Source organism: Triticum urartu, chromosome 5A, assembly GCF_056163025.1.
Source record: "Triticum urartu cultivar PI428250 chromosome 5A, HENAU_Tu73, whole genome shotgun sequence".
Taxonomy (NCBI): Eukaryota; Viridiplantae; Streptophyta; class Magnoliopsida; order Poales; family Poaceae; genus Triticum; species Triticum urartu.
Window position 1 is genome coordinate 215,455,464 of NC_141877.1, and position 14,404 is coordinate 215,469,867.

The following is a 14,404-nucleotide window of genomic DNA, read 5'->3' on the forward strand; positions in this document are numbered from 1 at the left end:
CGGGTTCAGTTAATAGCCATCGATCGATCGCTCGAGTTCAGTAACGCGTAGCCTGCAGTGCAATTGCTTGGGTTCACTTAGAGCCCAATGCCTCGTTCGGGTTCAGTTAGAGCGCAACACCTCGCACACACGCGCATACGTATGAGAGAAACGCGCATCGCTCGGGCCCCGACCACCCACCGTAACTGGGAACTCCCTCGATATTTTCCTCGCCCTCGCTTCTACCACGGTTTTTTCCGTCATGCATGGCCCAAAGAATGTCATGCAACTGCGTCTCCGGCCCGCCCAGGACGAAAAACCCATTTTCTGTCATGATTTTTTGTCATAGAAGTAGGATCCTACCACATCTATGATGATACCGGGTTTTGTCACAATTATCGTCGTAGAAGTGTCATAAGCATGAGAATTTTTTCGTTCGGCCCAAAATGTCACGGATGTGTCTTTTTTTGTAGTGAGAACACGCCGCGGCCACCCCAATGGTGAGCAACCATGTGGTAAACCATCTGGCACCCCGTGGGAGGCGCGATGGCACATCCATAGGACACGATGGTGATATCTTGACCGTCTGTGATAGTGGGCAGACACATACACGTACATCCCAGAACACGGCCCATGTTTCGGGCTTCCGATGTGTGGCATATGGTTCATCCAAAGAACTGTTTGCGATGAGCCAGAATAATAGAAATGGGCTTTGTAGGCTTAGAACAATCAATAAATTGTGACCTTGTTTCTTGTCACATTGCAGATTACAACGCAATAAGTAATTGCAAATCTGTTCACACCGATCAAACTAATATGTGTTCACACTTAGCACCGGGCTATAAAAACTACCCACTCGAAAGTTACTTTACAGTTCTGCTTCTCATCACCCATAAAACTAGTCAGTCCTATCAAGTCGTTCCTCCATGACCTGTAGGAGGAGTTTCGGGTGGACATATAACTAGGCAGCAAAGACCAAGGCCGCGGAAGCACTAGAGAGGTCCCACCGCGAAGCGGCAGCCACAACAGAGATGTCCTGGCGCGCCGTGGAGCCCTCGAATGAGCTCTCACGGGCACGCAAGGGCTCTCATAAGCACACTCGCCACGTCGGCGATCGCGATGAGCTGGTGTTGCTGAAGTCCTTGGCCGCTGCCGACGACATTCTCGTTCGCCTCAGTAAGCAGCAGGAGCTAGTCGACGGCTTGATGAAGCTGCTCAAGATCAGCGATGCCTCAGTTGACAAGGCGGCCGGACTCATCGAGCCACTCATGGGTGACAATGCGAAGCTCCTCAAGGTGCTCGCCGAGAAGGAGGAGGAGGCCGCCGGCTGGAAGATGCTGCATGAGCAGAGCAGTGCCTCAGGGATGACATTGACAAAGGTTGTCGAGGAACTGACGGGTCACTTGAGGAAGCTCCGGATCGAGTGCGAGCAGGAGGTGAAGGAATCCGTGGCTGCTTTCAAGCAAAGTCATGAGGAATTGAAGAAGGAGCTGGAGGATGTCGTCGCCCGGCGATCCATCGACGAGTAGAGATAGTACTGACCCAGATCGTTGTCTGCAATTTCCTTCTTCTCTTGCCCCCATGTCTTCTAGGCTTTGCCGCACGTGGCATTTCAAAATTTCCCAATATGTAAGAAAATTATTATCTGTGCCATTGTAAATTTGTCATCTATTATCGGTTGCTATTTTATTTATTGTCGTATTATCCATTGCCCCATGTGGCAATTTAAATTAGGCCGGAATACAAGTTGAAAACACGAACAAAGCAAATGTTGCCATGGGATCACAAGCAAACACCCTCTGTCCATGTGCTTTAATTAACCCTTTAATGGAGAAGTTGTGAGCGAGGCGGGCGGCGGCTGGTGGATGGAGGTCAAAGAGCTCGGTTCCCCATGAGCATGGGCGGCCTTGCTGCTTGCACGTGTCCCGTCGAGCCTGCGAGGTGGACATGATGCACGCGTCTTGTCGAGCCTGCGCGGCGGACTGCTCGCACGCGTCCCATCCAGCCTGCATGGCGGACTTTTCGCACTCGTCCCATATAGTCAAACAACTACACGCATGCCACCAAGTATGGTTAAATTTTGACACGGTTCATATAATAAAACTGTTTGTGATATTAACGTGTTAGGTATTTGTTTCAAAAAGGACTTCTTTGGCTATTAATGTGTGCACCTTGTCTCAAACTGGGCGATTTTTTTACAATGACATATATGTGCCATGTCATGAAACCATGCCAAGTTTTATGTTTTTTGGGTGAGTTTTAGATTTACTGGGATTTAAAACCCGATATTCTCAATGTTTCAGGACGACGAGAAGTTTGTAATTCATTCCCATTCCTTAAATGAGATCTAAACATGCACCTAATCACACATGTACAATTTCCCACCCATTTTGCTTCACTATGCGCTTGTAGTTCAAATTTGAATTATGGTTAACATTAAATGCCTAGAAAACTTAATTAATATATACAATGGCCAAACGAATGCTGAACAGATGCAAATTTCAGCACGTCACTCCTGCTATTCTATGTTGCCTATAGAAAACAAAGTTCAAGGCGAGAAGAGGCAAAGATTATCGTTTCGCCCACAAGAGGGGCATGTTTCCCTACCGGAACCACGAGGGCTGCGAGAAGCTTCGGTTTGTAAGAGGCTTATATCTTCCCCCAAACTGGACAATTATATGTACCATGTAGTGACACCATGCCAAGTTTCAAGATTTCCTGGTGAGTTTTGGATTTACAGAGATTTAAAAACTCAGATTCGCAATGTTTGTGGCCAAGCCAGGACGATGAGATGGTTGAATTCATTCCCATTCATTCCATGGGACCTAAACATGCACCCCAAGGACACATGTACGTTTTTTCTAGCCATTTTGGTGCACTGGAGCATGTATTTGGAGTTTGGATTTGACTTATGGACATTAAATGTCTAGGAAACTCAATTAATGAATAAAAAAGGTCAAACGAACCCTGCATAACTTCAAAGTTCAGCGCGAATCTCCCGTTGTTCCATGTTGCATGTAGAATAAAATACAAGGCTAGAATAGGGAGCGATTATCGTTTCTCCTAGAAGGGGACATGTTTCCCTGTCAAAACCATGAAGGTTCTTGCGACAGGCTCTGGTTTGTAAGAGGTTTGTAATGAAGCTTGGTCCAAATTGGCATTGTTTTTATCACGACATATCTGTGCCATGACGTGCCACCTTTGATGACTTTCTGGTGAGTTTTGGATTTATGGGGATTTAAGAACCGAGATTCCAAATGTTTGTGCCAGCACGCCGGTACGATTGTAATTCATTCCGATTCCTGGCATGGGACCTAAACATGCACCCAATGAGACATGTATAATTTTTCTAGCCATTTTGGTGAACTAGAGCATGTATTTGGAGTTCATATTTGAATTATGTACATTAAATGCCTAGCAAGCTCAATTAGTGTATAAAAAGGCCAAACGAACCCTGAATAAGTTTAAATTTCAGAATGTATATCCTGTCATTCCATGTTTCCCGCAGAAGAAAATACAAGGCAAAAATAGGCAGTGATTATGTTTTGCCACAAGGGGAACACGTTTCCCCATCGGAACCACGAGGCTTCTTTGAGAGAAGCTCCGGTTTGTAAGAGGTTTGTAATAAAGCCCGGCCCAAATTAGACAATGTTTTTACCATGACATATATGTGCCATGACGTGACACCATGCCAACTTTCATGACTTTCTGGTGAGTTTAGGATTTACGGGGATTTAAAAACCGAGATTCCAAATGTTTGAGGACAAACCGTGACGCCGGTGTGGTTGTAATTCGTTCCGATTCTTGGCATGGGACCAAAACATGCACCCAAGACACATGTATAATTTTTCTAGACATTTTGGTAAAGTGGAACATGTATTTGAAGTTCAGATTTGAATTATGGACATTAAATGCCTAGGAAACTCAATTAGTGTATAGAAAGGCCAAACAAACCCTGAATAAGTTTAAATTTCAGCACGGATATCATGTCGTTCCATGTTGCCCGTAGAAGAAAATACAAGGCGAAAATAGGCAGTGATTATATTTTCGCCCACAAGGGGGACACGTTTCCCTATTGGAACCAGAAGGCTTCTTTGTGAGAAGCTCCGGTTTGTAAGAGGTTTGTAATAAAACTTACGCCAAAATGGACGAAAAAAATTCCTCGACATATATGTGCCATGTCGTGACACCATGCCAAGTTTCACAATTTTTGGGTGAGTTTTGGATTTACGGGGATTTGAAAAATGAGATTCTTCTCACGAAATGTTTTCAAATAGCACACGGTTCACTCATGAAAGTCACGTGCCTACCAAACCATGCTCGATGCCCCCCTGCTGCACACCCGATCTGAGTCATGCGTTCTGATTGGCTAGAACCAAAACCCCACGGATCGTACGTCTGCACCGTTGGATTCTCCTAGATCGAACGGCAATGCTCGGCCCTTTCGACAACACATGCAGTACATGGGTAAGCACTGTGCGCATGCGTCGTGCTAGCTCACATTTCCTTCTCTACTAACTTTTCTAATCAGGCCACCGTTTCTCGCCACTCCTCTCATCAATTTCCCGCCTCTTCTCCCATCGTTTTCCCGCTACTAGTGTCAGTGCTCATTGAAGGCTAGGCGGCGACACACTGGCCATGTAAATACCGCAAACAGTTTCTAAAAGCACAAATGTGTGTGATATGAGGGAGTAGGTCCCATAGGGTGACCAGCATGAAATGCCTTAAAGGCAAGGAGGCAATTCCTATCAGCACGGTGCGGCTTCCCATCTGCTAGCCTAGTCGAATACAACGCAGAAGTTAAGTGTGCTCGGGCTGGAGTAGTCCAAGGATGGGTGACCAGGTGGGAAGTTGCATATCTTAAGCTTCATTTAAATGATATCTATGGCACGGTCATTAGAGAGATAAAGAGATAAATATCTCTATAGAGATAAATATGGGTGACCAGGGGGCAGGGTGTTCTGATCGAGCACGTCTCCCTTGTGCGGTTTATAGACGCTGCACATATCTGTGGTGTCCCCCATGTAGATATATATTATCCTTTACCGACAATGAGGGGGCCCCACACAATCTAGCCCTTTGACCTAACAACGAGAAGGGTTTGACCATGATGGTTACCTATTGCTATGTTTGCCATGTTAGACCAAATAAAGTTTGAACGCATGCGCTGGACGACCCCCGACCCCCCCCCCCCCCGCCGCCTCGAAGTTGGGAAACCGACATCGTACGTATTGAACCAGGCTTGGAGTCGGGTATGGTGTTCGGTTTGTAATGTAGTTGGTGGCCATCGAAGTTGTGCATTTAGGTTTAAACACATCACACACCATCGTACCCGTACATATCTTCGGGCCGCATGCAGTGTATACGGGGTCTTCTGAATGACCACGTCTCCCTTGTGCGGGTTTTTTGATGACACGGATATCTATGGGCTCCCCGAGAGTGTATATATATATACGCTTGCTTTGACCGATAACGAGGGGTATATGTTGGCCATGAATGGATTCCTCCTAGTTCGTGTTAGGGCCGGTCACCGTCACATGTCATTCAACCAAAGCTCGAGTTCATGTGTTGTCAAGATTCCCTCCCACATGCTCGGATTGCTGGGTTCGACCTACATCGTACCCTGCGTATCTTGTCCTTAACTTCTTGGCCTTCATGGTTGTTGTCTGTATCGAGAGGTAGGCACCACATCTAAATTGTACATTATTCTATATTGAAAACATGCACCACCCCTTACAACATACATCATTCTGGGCTGCATGCAAGAGGTGCTAGTTTTGTGGTCCCTCTCGTGTGATTTTATGATGGTTCAATCTATTGGCCGAAGCGGTTTATCGACAACAACAGTTCTCGTTTGACCAAATGATAGATTCACTGGTCCGTCTTATGGTAGGTCATGGCGACATGCATGTATGACCAAAGTATCATTACGTGCATCCGCCCCGCTAACACGAAGTGGGAGGTGGTGGGTCAAACACCCTAGCTAGCTACGACATTATGTCATTATAGATATATCCAAGGGTGCTTTCGGTTTTGCGAGGTAGGTTCCATCAAAGTTGTGCATTGTGTATTTAAAGTTTTAAACATCACACCCAATATTCCTACATATATTTGGCCACTTCCAGGTGGTTCTTGACTTCTGGCCCCTCTCATCAATCTTCGACGACGCGCCCAACCGTGGGCCCGTGCGGTCGTAGTTATGCATTGGAATTTTGAACATCAGAGACCACCCTTTCCACTCATATATATTTGGGCCACATGCTCATGTGGCTGTCTTCTGACCCTCTAACATTTTTTGCTACAAAGATTCCGATGACGCTCAACAGACATGGGTATATTGTGGATCATGACGACTGCGCAAGTGCGAGCAAAGGTGGTGGTACTGGCTCAACCGTGTGTGATGCAAGTGCGCTGTAAAATCACCATGACTGTGCAAGTGCGATCAAAGGGTGGAGGTACTGGCTTAACCGTGTGCGATGCAAGTGCGTTGTAAAATCACCACCTGCGAAAGCTAAAGGCGGGTAGTTTATTTAGAAATTAGGACGAACCGTGTGTGATAGACCAGCTAGCTAGAAATATAAAAACAAACTAACCGCCTTGAGTGTTGCAAAAATCGGCGGTTCCGCCACTTCTCCTTATTATCATACACGCATATTCTTATTGGACCATGCATGATCTTGGGCACTCCCACCCCGCATCAATTCCTTTACCCAGGTTTTAGTAGTCGTCATACTTTAACCATTACCCACACTCCTCCAGCACCGACCTTAGAGTAAAATTATAGTAGCCGAGACATTTGAACCGTCGCCCTGCCTCGTCCACCACCATCTCCACCCACCATTACTAAAAGTTTCAGTAGCTGCGGCATATCCTCAAACACCACTCCCCCATCCACAGTCCCCCACCCGGCCCCTCCCCCCGTCGAACCCTAGCTCTCGGCCGCCTTCGGCACCGCCGCCAACCCCTGCCGATATGCCTGTTCCTCCTAGCTTAGATAATAAAGTTCAAGTTACCCAGCGATTCCTATACCGTCGCCCCACTCCCCTGAGTTTTTAGATGAGGCATGCGGTGTCCCTCCCTTCCAGATCCACATCATGTGCTCCAGAATGTCGCAGCCTAAGCTCGACCACGTATCCCGGGGAGCTCGATGAGCGTTCGGCCAAGAAGAGTTTTATCATGGCCTCTCCGACGGACGGTGGTGAGGTGGCCACCATTCGCCCCAACCTGCCGATCCCGGAGCAACACGTCGTCGTGGAAGCCAGCGAAGATGTTGAATATGTTGCCATGCCGAAGGCTTCATGTCAGTGGGCTAGCGTATTACTGTATCTCGGGAAAGTTGGCTACAGCAACAAGCTCGTCGACAGCGACAGTTTCACGTGGGCCATGTCACAGATTAAGTGGTACATCCCCAACCCCTCTGGTTCAACCGCCGTTAATCTCTTCGACGGCCTTTCCACCGATATCCTCCGCCAAGTGGTCAAGGATTTGCGATCCTTGTACGCCGTCAAGCCCATTTAGTCATTTCTGAAGGACACGTTCTACGGCGATAGCTTGGGATACTCAATTGCCAAGTCAGATCTCATCGACCATGACCAGGAGGATGGCACCCACAAAGTTTCTTCCAAGGTGAAACAACCCATTTGTGACATCAGAGAGCGCACCATGGGTTTGTGCTCTTCCAACTGGAAGGATCCCATCCATGACATGTGAGGCAACATCCTATCAGCAAATCTTGCCTTTTCTAGATTGCCAACCCATACCCTTTGTTGTAGTAGCATTTGCCATGCGGTGCTTTAACTATGCCGTGTTTAACTATTTCAGTTATGCAAAAATGTATTGTTCAATAGGTCTATGTGATGTTTAAGTATGAATTGTCCACTTCAGTTTCACGAATGGCTATATTTGGTTGTTTATAGTGACTAGATGCCTTGTTTATCTGTATTTGGTTGTTAGGTTGGTTGAAGTGAGCATTGTTCCAGTTATCGAGCAGATGCCTTATTTATATGTATTTGGTTCTTAGGTTGGTTGCAGTGAGCATTGGTCCAGTTATTAAGCAAACGCCATGTTTATTTGTATTTGGTTGTCAGTTTGGCTGTAGTGAGCATTTGTCCAGTTTTCAAGCTGATACCTTGTTTATCTGTATTTGCTTGTTAGGTTGGTTGTAGTGAGCATTTGTCCACTTTTCAAGCATATGCCCTATTTATCTGTATTTGCTTGTTAGGTAGGTTGTAGTGAGACTCTGTCCAGTTTTCAATGGCTATATTTGGTTGTTATAGTGATCATTTATGCCTTGTTTATTTCAGTCATTCACAATGTGTTGTTCATTATGTGCAAGTCGGAACTGTGCCGCTCGACTGCATCAATACCAGTTTGAACGGCTATATTTGGTTCCAGTTATGCATGGTGTAGTTAACACATGCCCTTTGAGGGAGTCCTGGATTAGGGGGGGGGGTCCTCGGGTGTCCGGGCTATTTGATATGGGCCGGACAGGTGGGCCGTGAAGATACAAAGTAGAATCTTTCCCCCGTGTCCGGGTAAGACTCTCCTATGCATGGATGACAAGATTGATATCCGGATATGTAATTTCCTTCTTTCACAAGCCAACTCTATACAACCCTAGGCCCCTCCGGTGTGTATATAAACCGAAGGGTTTGGTCTGTGGGAGCCATCAGAATTCTCATAGGCTAGACATCTAGGGTTTAGCCATTACGATCTTAGGCTAGATCGACTCTTGTAACCCATATACTCATCAAATACAATCAAGCGGGACGTAGGGTTTTACCTCCATTAAGAGGGCCCGAACCTGGGTAAAGACCATGTTCCCTTTGTCCCTTGTTCCCCTTGATCCTCAGACGCACGGTTCGGGACCCCCTACCCGAGATCGGCCGGTTTTGACACCGACATTGCTGCTTTCATTGAGGGTTCCATTGTATTGTCGATAGAAGGATCGATGGCTCTCCTTGTCATCAATGACGATATCACTTCTGGAAGGACCCTAACTCTAGGAAAGGTCCTCCAGCTCAGCGGTTTTACCATGGGCGCTCGCTCGGCCGTTAAGCCAACGGCAGCCCCCATAATCGCCAAACATCATCTCTGCATCGGCCTCGAACACTCCGAAAAGATGGATCCGGTAGACATCTCATCCTTGAACGAGTTGCTAGATCGCATCGCTCCCTGGCGCTTGCAAGAGACTATGATCGGATCGGGCTTAAACCGATCACCCATCTGGTAGCGGTCGTTGAGGAACGAGCCGAGAACGCTTCTTCCCCTAAGTGAAGAACCTGCTATGTTCAAATTTCTGAACCCTTTGGGCCAGATACCCATCCTCGGGAAGAGATGTCATGTCCTCCGAACACAAGATTAGGCATTGAGCCCAGAAGCCACCTGGACCTTCCTGGTCCTGAACTGGTGACCTCGGAGATTCTTCAAGTTCCGGATTCAACCTTGGGTCACGATTCGGGTTTTAGCCCGCCCACCCACCACAATCAATATTCCCCAAGTAATTCAAGCCTTTCAGACATATGTGACCTAATGTATGTGCGGCAGCAACCTCATGAAACAGTCCATCACTTTTGGGCCAGATTCCTCCTTGTTAAAAACAAGATTAAAGAGTGTTGCGCCAACGAAGCGGTTTCAGTTTTTTGTCGTAACTGTATGGACGAGGGAATTCTCAACGCCCTCAACCGCCGTCGCATACAACACTTTACAGAATTGGCACACATAGTACAGAAGTACTGCGACGGAAAGCGCATGGAAAGCCCAGACAACCTGGTGGGAACCCCCTGCCTTTAAGCAGCCCACCATATGGGAAAAATGAATGCACCCTTACGAGGCATCCAAACACAAGCCCATCGATAAGAAATACAAACCCTTCATGGGATATAGAACCATCCTTGACGAACTGCGCAACAAGCCCTGTCAGATACATACTACGCCGAGCACCGAACCAACGCATAGCCTTCGGGCATGTGGGGTACTCCGGTAGGTGGCTAAGTGCGGTGAGGCTATCCTCACCAGTACTACTCTAGAGAAGCATTCTTCGGAGGATGAAGATCTCAATGTCTTTACGGTCTTGTAGACCTTCTCTTCAAACAATCGGCACAAAAGGGCGCTCTGTGACGTCGCCGAAGTCAACCAAGTAACTGCAATGAACCCTTGGAATGATACGGCCATAACTTTCACTTCCGCCGACGAACCAAGGGCCCGATCAGTCCGATCACCAGCCGCCTTGGTCTTAAACCCAATTGTGGATGGATTTCGACTCACCAAAGTGCTCATGGATGGTGGTAGCAGACTTAACCTCCTCTACGAAGATACGCTCGACAAAATGCAAATGGACAAGAACCGCATCGAGCAAAGCAGTACCACCTTTCGAGGCATTATCCCGAGTCAAGGAGCATGATGCTCGAGGAAAATTAAACTTGATGTCGTATTTGGCATGCCTAAGAATTACAAGTCCGAAGAGTTGCTCTTCCACGTGGCCCCTTTCAATAGTGGATATCACGCCCTCTTGGGGCGGGACGCCTTCGCACGCTTCCAAGCCATACCCTAGGGCCCAATGGAGTAATCACGATCACCAGTGATCCGGATATAGCACTCCGCGCTGAAAACAAACCACATCTTTGGCTCTCAAGAGCACTATCCGAGGCCCTCGCGGCCGAAGAACTTACCACTCCGCGTTCCATAGTGGATAAAGACGATGTAATCCTCGATAAGAGGCCCAAATCCACCTCTTTGAAACCAGCAGATGAAATAGTCAAATTTCAAGTGCACCCGACGGATCCTAACAAAACAACATCCATTGCAGCACAACTGGACCCGACGGTCCACGCTGCCCTACGAGTGTTTTTGCATGAAAATTGTGATATCTTTGCCTGGCACCCTTCGGACATGCCCGGAATCCCACGCAGACTGGCCGAACATAGCCTCAACATAATGAAGGGGTTCAAACCAGTCAAGCAAACGCGGCGGTGACTTTCTGAACCCAAACGACAAGCTATGGGGGAGGAGCTAGCCAATCTACTTGAGGCTGGGTTCATTAGAGAAATCAAGCACCTGGACTGGCTAGCAAATTTGGTCATGGTGCCGAAGAAGGATAAATCCTGGCGCCTTTGTGTCGACTTCAAGGACCTCAATAAGGCTTGCCCTAAGGACCCCTTTCCGTTGCCCCACATTGACCAAATTATTGATGCAACTGCACGACACGACTGATTGTGTTTCCTCGATGCCTACTCCGGATACCATTAGATTAAGATGAAGGAGTCTGACCAGGCCGCAATGGCATTTATTACCTTGTACGGGCCTTTCTGCTTCAACACTACGCCCTTCGGGCTCAAAAACGCTGGCGCCACTTACCAACACATGATTCAAACATGTCTGGAAAAACAAATTGGCAAGACAGCGGAGGCATATGTGGACGACGTGGTCATCAAGACTAAACATGTCAAATCATTGGTGGACGATTTATGCCTCACATTTGACAACCTCTAAACATATGACATACAGATCAATCCGGAAAAATGTGTCTTCGGTGTTCCAGTCGGGAAACTGCTCGGGTTCATTGTTTCCAATATAGGAATCGAAGCAAACCCAGCCAAAATCTGATTCCTGTCACAATTGGCAACACCAACAGACTTAAAGCAGGTCCAAAAACTAGCTTGGTGTGTGCCAGCCCTAAGCCGCTTCATCTCCAGATTGGAAGAAAAGGTGCTACCACTTTATCGACTGCTCCGATGCATCGACCACTTCGAATGGACGGTCGGGGCACTAGTACGCGTCGGGGCTATACAAACGGTTTTTAACCCCTTTTCATGACAACATTTGGAACCGTCGCCTAGTGAGTGACGGCGATAGGGGGGTCCTTCCCACACGACCCAGAAACCATCGGGGATATGCCCTCCTGGCACACACGCTCAGCAAAATGAGGTCGTGTGCGACCGGTGAGCGCTCAAATACGGAAATACATACAGTACAACTAAAAAATACAATTATACATGAGAAATTGTTTTCGGTCACAAATACACCCCATACAGTCAGTCCCCGCTAAACGTTTCCGTTCGTACGTACATCCCACACAGTCACTCCAAGGAAAACGTTTTCGTTCACAAGTAGATCACACGCAATTTTTCCCGTTAAATCGTTTGTGATAGTGTTGCCATTGCACATGATATTAAAAAATTTATTGTTTGCATTACTGAATGCATCACACATGGTCCGTAGAAGAAACTGTGTGGCAAAGGCTGTCCATCACACATAGTTTTTAGGTGGTAAATGTTTGCGCAAGGTGGCCTAACGCAAAGAATTTTCAAGAGAAAGTCGTGTGTGATTGTTCATTGGTCCAACACGGTTTATTCCTATAAACTGTGTGCGTTGCCTGAGGTCATCGCCCACGGTATTTTTCAATAACCGTTTGCAATAGCAAAACCCAATTAGCATGCTAATTCGCCATTAGCAGGCTAATTGCCCTATTATTAATAATCCTTTTATTAATCTAATTGACATTCATATTAAGCAAATAATATATTTCATTTCCATATTAAGGAAGCAGAATTTCATAATTGAAATACATCAGAGTACAACATGATATAGATTCAACACTCAGCTACCCCATTACACAACTGCACCAGCACCAAGTTTCAGATGCAACATGTAGAACCTTTCTAAATTAGCATCATAGACGGTATATAGACAGATGCATCTCATCTGGAAAACTGCTGAAGTGGAAGGCGGATATTGAGCCTTCATTCATGTTGAAGGTCTTTGCAACTTTAGGCCAGTGCCTGTGGAAGATTGACCGTCCGTCCTTCGTCCTCTTCAGGAACACTTCAATATTGAACAATGGGTGTTGTATGAAAACCTTCCTCGCCTCCTGACCATAGAGGTGGTTTGAGAGGTAATCATCAGTGAACTGCTTTGGAAAGGCCTGAAAACAAGGATGTGCATAAATATCTTCTCTATATTGGAAATGGGGCAAAGGAATAAAAAAGGCAAGGTATAATAGTTAGTACCATCTTGTAGTGAACTGACGTCTTCTTCATTGTGGAGACAAAGATCTTGTTGTTTTTTGTCGCTAATTTCTTTATCCTAACAATCTTTCTAAGTTTCTTGATTTGATTGATATTCATGGACAACTCATTTCGAACAGTGGGTCAAAACCTCTGACAGCAGGACCTACATGTGCAAGACCAAATTGTTAAAAACCTAAATATTACAATGGTTCCTACAATTGCACAATAATGTGCAATTAGACAATAGACCATGCACGTGCTAACCTCAATTGTAAACCTCAGTGCTTCCCATGGTTTCCCTGCAACACATATAAGGTAGTTAGTCATCAGGTTAAGTATGGGTTCGCATGCTATCAGTAAAATATGTTGATGAAAAATAAGCACATTGCAAATTCATCAGATTAATTCAAGCCACATGGAAAACCCATTTATCCAAACCAAGCATGATTAAGAACTAGGAATTATAGCACTTGCATATATTTCTCATGTATTAAGTGCAACCAAATTCGATTTATTCCTCACATGCACAACAATACAAAATTCTACCCATGACAATTAGACACCGCATTGCAGAATTGAACCAAGCAGTTAACTAAACACCACAACAAATGAACCAAACATTAACTGAACACCACATTGCACAATATAACATAATCCTAATAGAAGATCAGACAGTTAACCAAACCAAGCATGCTTAACAACTTGGAAATATACCAATTCCTCACATGGTATACAATAACAGAATGCACCCACAAATATTGAACAATGCATTGTAGAATTGAACCAAACAGTTAACTAAACACCACAACACAAATGAACCAAACGTTAACAGAGCACCCCATTGCACAATGTATAACCAAACCTAGCATGTTGACAACTTGGAAATATAGCAATTGTATTTGTTTCTCATGTATTTTGTAAAGATAAATTTGATTTATTTCTCACATGGAAGACAATACAAAATTGCAGCCTAAAGAATTGAACATCACATTTGCAAAATTGAACCAAATAGTTAACTAAAGATGACAACTAATTAACAAAACAATTAATAAGTGAGCGCCACACTACATGACATATAGAACATATACACTAGAGCAACAGATTGCATGGTAAAATTAGATATAAAATTCACTAGAATTTGTGAAGGAAAGGCAGGAGCAGCACATGCAACGGGTAAACCGAGCATGCTTAACCGTCATAGCTAGCAAATGGCAAGGTGCTCCTCCAAGATCTGGGGGTCGGCACGAATGGCAGCCATCGTGACTTCATCCGCGCCTGCGGCCGCGATTTGCTTCTCCACTGCCAAATGCTCCTTGAGATCCTGGCTATACTGCGTGCACCATGGCTTAGGGTGGCGCTTATTTGGTGGAGGGGTCGGTGATTTGGGTGGAAGGTGTCGCGCTCGCACCGGCGGTCGG